Here is a 7,523-nt window from a genome sequence, read left to right as displayed (position 1 = left end):
CACTTTTTGATTTGATTAGACGTTGAGGATAAACCGATATTAATAGCTCTTGTGTCCTTGGACGACCTCGGTATCTTACCAACACTATACTACGTCCACGATGGGTGCACTTGCCCATATGTGTGTTTGGTGTTAGTAAATATCGTGTTTTATAAATTTAAAACTTGGCTAAAAGTGTAAAAAGGGGCTTAAATATTCATCTAAATTATAACACACTTCACGCACATCAAGTTTTTGGCGCCGCTGCCGGGGACACAAGGATTTTAAGAAAGTTAGGAATCAACGGCCTAATCATATTTTTATTTTTTTCTTTAATTTTTAGGATTTTTCGTAGTTTTTCAGCTTCTGCAGAGCTCAGCACGGGGCCGTGCCTGGTCGGACACGGGCCGTGCTCAGCATCGTTACTGGCAGTTTTTGTTTTCCAAGTTACAGAAGGCTGACCACGGGGCCGTGCCGGTGCAACACGGGGCCGTGTCCAACTTCCAGTAACTGGGATCTGGAAAACAATCACTGAAATTCCGACCACGGGCCGTGTTCGCTCAACACGTGGCCGTGGTGAACCTTCTGACCAACGTTCTTTTCTGTTTTTATTGCAGGACTTTGAACCCGACGCCAACCTCACGTAGTGTATGAGCTCCAGTTCCAATAAAGACATAAAAGAACCACTAGAAAAACCCGAACGCTTTCTCAGAAAAAGGTTAAAAGCCAAAAACCAAGAGAAGGTTTCGGGTGATCCACCTCCAATGGCGGACCAACGTACCCTTATGGATTATCTACGACCCACCGTGGGTAATCTAGGCGCCGCTATCAATGCTCCGAATGTCGAAGCCAATAACTTCGAACTTCGGCCGCATTTGATACAAATGCTCCAAAACTCCGCAACCTTCCACGGGCTTGCGGACGAGGATCCCCATCTACATATAACTAATTTCTTGGAAATATGTGATACCTTTCGGATCAATGGAGCATCAAACGACGCCATCCGCCTCCGTATGTTTCCCTTCTCACTAAAAGACCGAGCGAAAGCTTGGCTCAACGCCCTCCCAGCTGGATCGGTAAACACCTGGGATGAACTAGCCCAAAAATTTCTATATAAGTATTTCCCTCCTGCTAAAACTGCTAAGTTAATGACTGAAATTAATACATATTCACAAGAGGACGGGGAATCCTTATATGAAACTTGGGAAAGGTTCAAGGAGCTATTACGCAAGTGTCCCCATCACGGCCTCGCAATATGGCAACAAGTATCCACTTTCTATAATGGATTGTTGCCACACACTAGGCAGACACTTGATTCTAGCTCCGGGGGACTTTTAGGTAACCGACGCCCACACGAAATATATAATCAGATTGAGGAAATTGCTCAAACCAATTTTCAATGGCAAACCCCCCGGGGAAATAAGTCTATCGCCCAGGGCGCCCATAAGGTCGACGAAAGCACTTCTTTACAAGCCCAAATCGAGGCCCTTTCTTCAAAAATAAAAAAATTAGAAATGACAAAAACAGTCTCGGTTATGGCTTGTGAAGGATGTGGTGGGTCACATGAAAATTGGAGTTGCATGAAAGAAACGGACGATCAACAAGAAATGGTAAACTACATTGATAATAGACCTAGGCCGTCGGGTCCCCCAACGGGAACTTACAACCAAGGATGGCGAAACCACCCAAACCTTGGTTGGAGGGAACCCGGCAATAGTAGTAACCAACAAACCCAACGAATAAACTTTCAGCAACCAAGAAATGAGTCACAAAATTTCACTCAACAACAAGGTGGACGAGAAAGGCTCGAAGATACTGTATCTCGCCTCGTCTCTGACACTGATAAGAAAAACTCGGAAAGATTTCTACAATTAGAATCTAATTTTAGGAATCAACAAGCTAGCATTCAAAACATAGAAAAGCAATTCAATCAAATAGCTCAAAATTTTTCCGAGAGACCGCAAGGCGCATTACCTAGCAATACCGAAACAAACCCAAGGGCGCAAGTTCACCTCATCACACTACGAAACCGCACCGTCGGGCCTGCAGAAGTGCCACCGCCAACGGAAGAAACAGTACCGACACCTCTGCAGGAGAAGAACTCTCCTCCATCACCAGAGCCAACCAAGGCTCCTCGAGTTCCGTACCCCGGTAGGTTAATTCGTCAAAAGACAAATGAGCAATTCGCAAAATTCGAAAGTCTGTTAAAACAATTGCACGTCAATATTCCTTTTATCGAAGTCCTAACCCAAATGCCCAAATACTCTAAATTCATGAGGGACTTCCTTACGCATAAGAAGAAAATTGAAAATTTGCAATTAGTCAATTTAGGCGAAGAATGCTCTGCCCTCGTGCTCAATAAACTTCCCCAAAAGAAAATCGATCCCGGAAGCTTCACGATTCCATGCTCAATAGGGGAATCGCCCGTTCGCAATGCCTTAGCCGACCTAGGGGCTAGCATTAACCTCATGCCCTTATCAATGTTCAAAAGACTCGGCTTGGGAACCACGAGCCCTACAAAAATGAGCATACAACTCGCTGATCGATCCGTCAAATTCCCACAAGGTGTCATCGAGAATGTCTTGGTAAAGGTAAGCAGATTCGTTTATCCAGCTGACTTTGTCATACTCGATATGGAGGAAGACACCGAGGTCCCCCTTATACTAGGGAGACCCTTCCTTGCCACAGCCCAAGCAGTGGTAGATATGAATGGCGGGACACTCACCTTGAGGTATGGGGATGATGAAGTGAAGTTCGGAGCTGGGAAGAGAATAGAGGACGACGACATGGTCAATTACATGAAGGTTATTGATTCGAGCTTGGATGCTGCTCTCCGACGGTGTAACATGGGACGCCAGGCATCCCACTCAGAAAATATATAACCTCGAATCGGGTCTAGCCAAGGACCCTTATAAACGTGGCGCACCACGGAGGCATTCCGCGGAACTATCCTTAGTTTAGTTTAATCTTTTAGTTTTATTTTTCAGAATAAAACACACTCATGGTGGTAATGGATGAAAAGGGGAACGAGAAAAATGGACCCATGCACGAAGAACAGAGCAACCCGACACAAATCTCCATCACAGAAGGCTCAACACGGGCCATGCCCAACCAACACGACCCCGTGCTGAGCCACCTGCAGAAAAACACCCAGTTCAGGTAACTGGACACGGGCCGTGTTCAGCGGACACGCCCCCGTGTCTAGGCTTCTGTTTTAATTCTTTAATTTTTGTTAGTGGCACCTGACCACGGGGCCGTGCCCGGTCACCACGGGGCCGTGTCCAGGATGCCAGTAACATAAATCTTTGCTTTTTAACCTACTTTTACACATTCTAATCAACCAAAAACCTTATTTTTGGACACATTGAGGACAATGTGTAATTTAAGTGTGGGGGGGATGCTAAAACCTTGAATTTTGCAAATCCTAAATACAAGCCTTACACAAAACTCTATTGGAACCGCTAAACACCCCAAAATTTTTTTCAAAAACTTTTTCATTTTTTTTTATCATTTACTTGTCTTAAGTTTAATTTGGGAATGACAAGTTCTAAAAAGGTTATATTTTTACAAATTTACAACCGATAGCGTCGTGATAACAAAGAACCAACATAAGAAAATTACGAAAAGGCATAACAAGTCTAGTTAAAAATTCGATTATATATACTTGATTACATTAAAAACCCATTCCCACAAAAGTGAGTTTTGAGCCTTTATTGAGCACAAAAATATACATATTTAGACTAAATGCTCATTCTTCGTTTCTTGTGTGAATAGCCGCTTGGTTCTTACAACTCTAGAACTTGCCACGACGATACATTCCCGGTCCTTACCAACTTAAACCCAAGTAAGTAAGTGATGGAGGCATTAGGACTAACCATATTTTTCTTTCTAAACCATTATTTTTCATTTTTTTTACCACCTACCCAAAATCCCCCTAGATAGCCCCTTTGAGCCTAAACCTTTCATTTCATTACCCCAAAACTCTTTTTACCCACCAAAAAAACCCTTTTTATTTTTCACCCTTTATTTTAGTAACAAGCTCGGTTTTCGTAAACTCGCCTTTTTATGTGATGAAAAAAAAAACAATGATGAAGTCAAAAACAAACAAAAGCTATATAAAAGCTTGTTTGGAGAAATACTTCAAAATAAAAAGTCACTAAAAACAAGGTATGTCACGGAAACCGACGCTTTTTACGATTTTCGCCCTTTTTTCTAACTAACCCAACCGACCACCTTTAACCGAAGCCTAACCCTTCACCCCAAAAGTCCTCTTGATATTTACAAAGGTAAAAAGTTAAAAAGGAGGAGGATTGATTGCTTGGCAAGCCTATGGAAGGCGTAAGTTCCATGCCGCTCACGAGTGATTCACTAAAAAATCCACACCTTTGGCCGAGTGTTGAGTGATCCCCCGCGAGGTATGTGAACTTGTATATAAATGGAATTTTAATAAGGCATGCTATGCCCGAATAAGTAATTTATCTTATGAAACGTTCAAAATAAATCATAACGAATAGGATTGTAAATAAATAAAAAGAAAACTTACAAGGACCTTGGATTCCCGACACTCTAGGACAAGCTAAAAACTTTCTCTTCTACCTATTCCATTTGGGAGTGTAAGCCACATTTAAAGAGTTTTGCTTGAGGACAAGCAAACGTTCAAGTGTGGGGGTATTTGATGTGTGTAAAATGCAACATATAAATCACATCAATTTAGGCGTAAAACTAACCCTTTTTAAGTACTAATGTTCGAAAAAGAGTGTTTTGTCTTTCTTTTGTATTCTCAGGATGAAATGAGTTCAAAATCACAAAAGAAGCAAAAAGACAACTAATTCTAGCATAAATACAAGAAAAGGAATAAAAGTAGACTGCCCGGACCCTCAACGGCACCCCCCATGGCAAAGAAGAGAAAACAGAAGACTGAACACGCCCCGTGTCCAGCGAACACGGGGCCGTGCCCAAGAAGCAGCAGAAAAGACAAACCAGTAGAAGCTTCCATTGCCCACCACGGGGCCGTGTCCAGCGGGCACGGGGGCGTGGTGAAAGTACAGCAGGCGCATTAATTGTAATTGCGAATTACAACTAATGAAGAGAGAGAGTGTCAGACGGGCACGGGGGCGTGTCCAGCGGACACGGGGCCGTGCCCAGCCTTCTGTTCAGCCTATAAATAGGGGTGCTTGGTTTCATTCCATCTCATCCCTTGGCACACCACCTCTCTCACACTTCATCCACCACCCACCACCACCATAACACCATCATCCACCACCATCATCTATTGTCCATCATAGAGTGTGTGAGTCGTCTCGGGATCCAAGATTGATCGTAAGAGTTCTTGACAATCAAGGCCATGTTTGCCTAAGTCTCTTACATCACTTGGTGAAGACAAGTGTTTAGTATAATACTTTTTATTTTTAATCTTTTGCACTTTTTATTTGGTTTTGTATTAATGACTTTAATAACTAGTTACTTATGTTGAAGGTGATCTTTCCTTATCGTTTGTCTGTGGTGTCTTGGCGGTAATTTACTGTCTATATAAAATAAAAGATTTTCACCATTCATATCTCCAAGGTCTATATGGAGGTATGTTGGCTACCTGGTCGGGGGTTAAAGGAACGGTTTGGTAAGGGTCTTGCCCTTGTTCAGCGTTTAGAGGTCCTGCTTGGGACCTGGGTCAAATTTAGTAGGATCTCCTTCAATGCCCATAGGTATTGGATGGCGGGGATCCAAACTCTTTGACCCCCTCATAAGTTAACTACTATTAATACTATAACCCGGCTATTTAGGACTGTATCCCTGCTGACTCAGACTACTTAGCCGAGGGTAACGTCACCGCCAAAAGCGGGGCCTACCACAATTTGCATTAATAACTTAATTCATTATCTTTCAATAATCCGACCCTTTAGGATTGTATCCTTGCTGACTCAAACTACTGGGTTGAGGGTAACGTCGCCTTCAAAAGAGGGGCCTGCTACAATAACTAAGATAATCTCTTAAACAAGTGCAAAAGTGCGAAAATAATCAAAGGTTATACTAACACACGTGTCGGATCCAAGTGATTCATCTTGTCTATCTGTTTTTATTTTATTTTATTTTTCAGCATTTAGTTAGTTTTTATTTTTCTTAGTTTAAAACATTTTTCTCACTTTTTGATTTGATTAGACGTTGAGGATAAACCGATATTAATAGCTCTTGTGTCCTTGGACGACCTCGGTATCTTACCAACACTATACTACGTCCACGATGGGTGCACTTGCCCATATGTGTGTTTGGTGTTAGTAAATATCGTGTTTTATAAATTTAAAACTTGGCTAAAAGTGTAAAAAGGGGCTTAAATATTCATCTAAATTATAACACACTTCACGCACATCAAGTTTTTGGCGCCGCTGCCGGGGACACAAGGATTTTAAGAAAGTTATGAATCAACGGCCTAATCATATTTTTATTTTTTTCTTTAATTTTTAGGATTTTTCGTAGATTTTCAGCTTCTGCAGAGCTCAGCACGGGGCCGTGCCTGGTCGGACACGGGCCGTGCTCAGCATCGTTACTGGCAGTTTTTGTTTTCCAAGTTACAGAAGGCTGACCACGGGGCCGTGTCCAACTTCCAGTAACTGGGATCTGGAAAACAATCACTGAAATTCCGACCACGGGCCGTGTTCGCTCAACACGTGGCCGTGGTGAACCTTCTGACCAACGTTCTTTTCTGTTTTTATTGTAGGACTTTGAACCCGAAGCCAACCTCACGTAGTGTATGAGCTCCAGTTCCAATAAAGACATAAAAGAACCACTAGAAGAACCCGAACGCTTTCTCAGAAAAAGGTTAAAAGCCAAAAACCAAGAGAAGGTTTCGGGTGATCCACTTCCAATGGCGGACCAACGTACCCTTATGGATTATCTACGACCCACCGTGGGTAATCTAGGCGCCGCTATCAATGCTCCGAATGTCGAAGCCAATAACTTCGAACTTCGGCCGCATTTGATACAAATGCTCCAAAACTCCGCAACCTTCCACGGGCTTGCGGACGAGGATCCCCATCTACATATAACTAATTTCTTGGAAATATGTGATACCTTTCGGATCAATGGAGCATCAAACGACGCCATCCGCCTCCGTATGTTTCCCTTCTCACTAAAAGACCGAGCGAAAGCTTGGCTCAACGCCCTCCCAGCTGGATCGGTAAACACCTGGGATGAACTAGCCCAAAAATTTCTATATAAGTATTTCCCTCCTGCTAAAACTGCTAAGTTAATGACTGAAATTAATACATATTCACAAGAGGACGGGGAATCCTTATATGAAACTTGGGAAAGGTTCAAGGAGCTATTACGCAAGTGTCCCCATCACGGCCTCGCAATATGGCAACAAGTATCCACTTTCTATAATGGATTGTTGCCACACACTAGGCAGACACTTGATTCTAGCTCCGGGGGACTTTTAGGTAACCGACGCCCACACGAAATATATAATCAGATTGAGGAAATTGCTCAAACCAATTTTCAGATTGAGGAAATTGCTCAGATTGAGGAAATTGCTCAAACCATATGTGTGT

The 7,523-nt window shown here is 42.7% G+C and overlaps 2 non-coding genes across 2 annotated transcripts; both read right to left on the bottom strand.

Annotated features, from left to right (window-relative positions):
- Window positions 1-1,121: 1,121 nt before the first annotated feature.
- Window positions 1,122-1,228, bottom strand: LOC118481456. Its single transcript, XR_004865665.1, has one exon. It is a non-coding gene; the product is annotated as a small nucleolar RNA R71 (small nucleolar RNA).
- Window positions 1,229-7,216: 5,988 nt separating this feature from the next.
- Window positions 7,217-7,323, bottom strand: LOC118481455. Its single transcript, XR_004865664.1, has one exon. It is a non-coding gene; the product is annotated as a small nucleolar RNA R71 (small nucleolar RNA).
- Window positions 7,324-7,523: the final 200 nt, after the last annotated feature.

Source organism: Helianthus annuus, chromosome 8 (genome assembly GCF_002127325.2).
Source record: "Helianthus annuus cultivar XRQ/B chromosome 8, HanXRQr2.0-SUNRISE, whole genome shotgun sequence".
Taxonomy (NCBI): Eukaryota; Viridiplantae; Streptophyta; class Magnoliopsida; order Asterales; family Asteraceae; genus Helianthus; species Helianthus annuus.
Note: the sequence above shows the minus strand (reverse complement) of the source record. Positions and strands in the feature narration are given on the sequence as shown.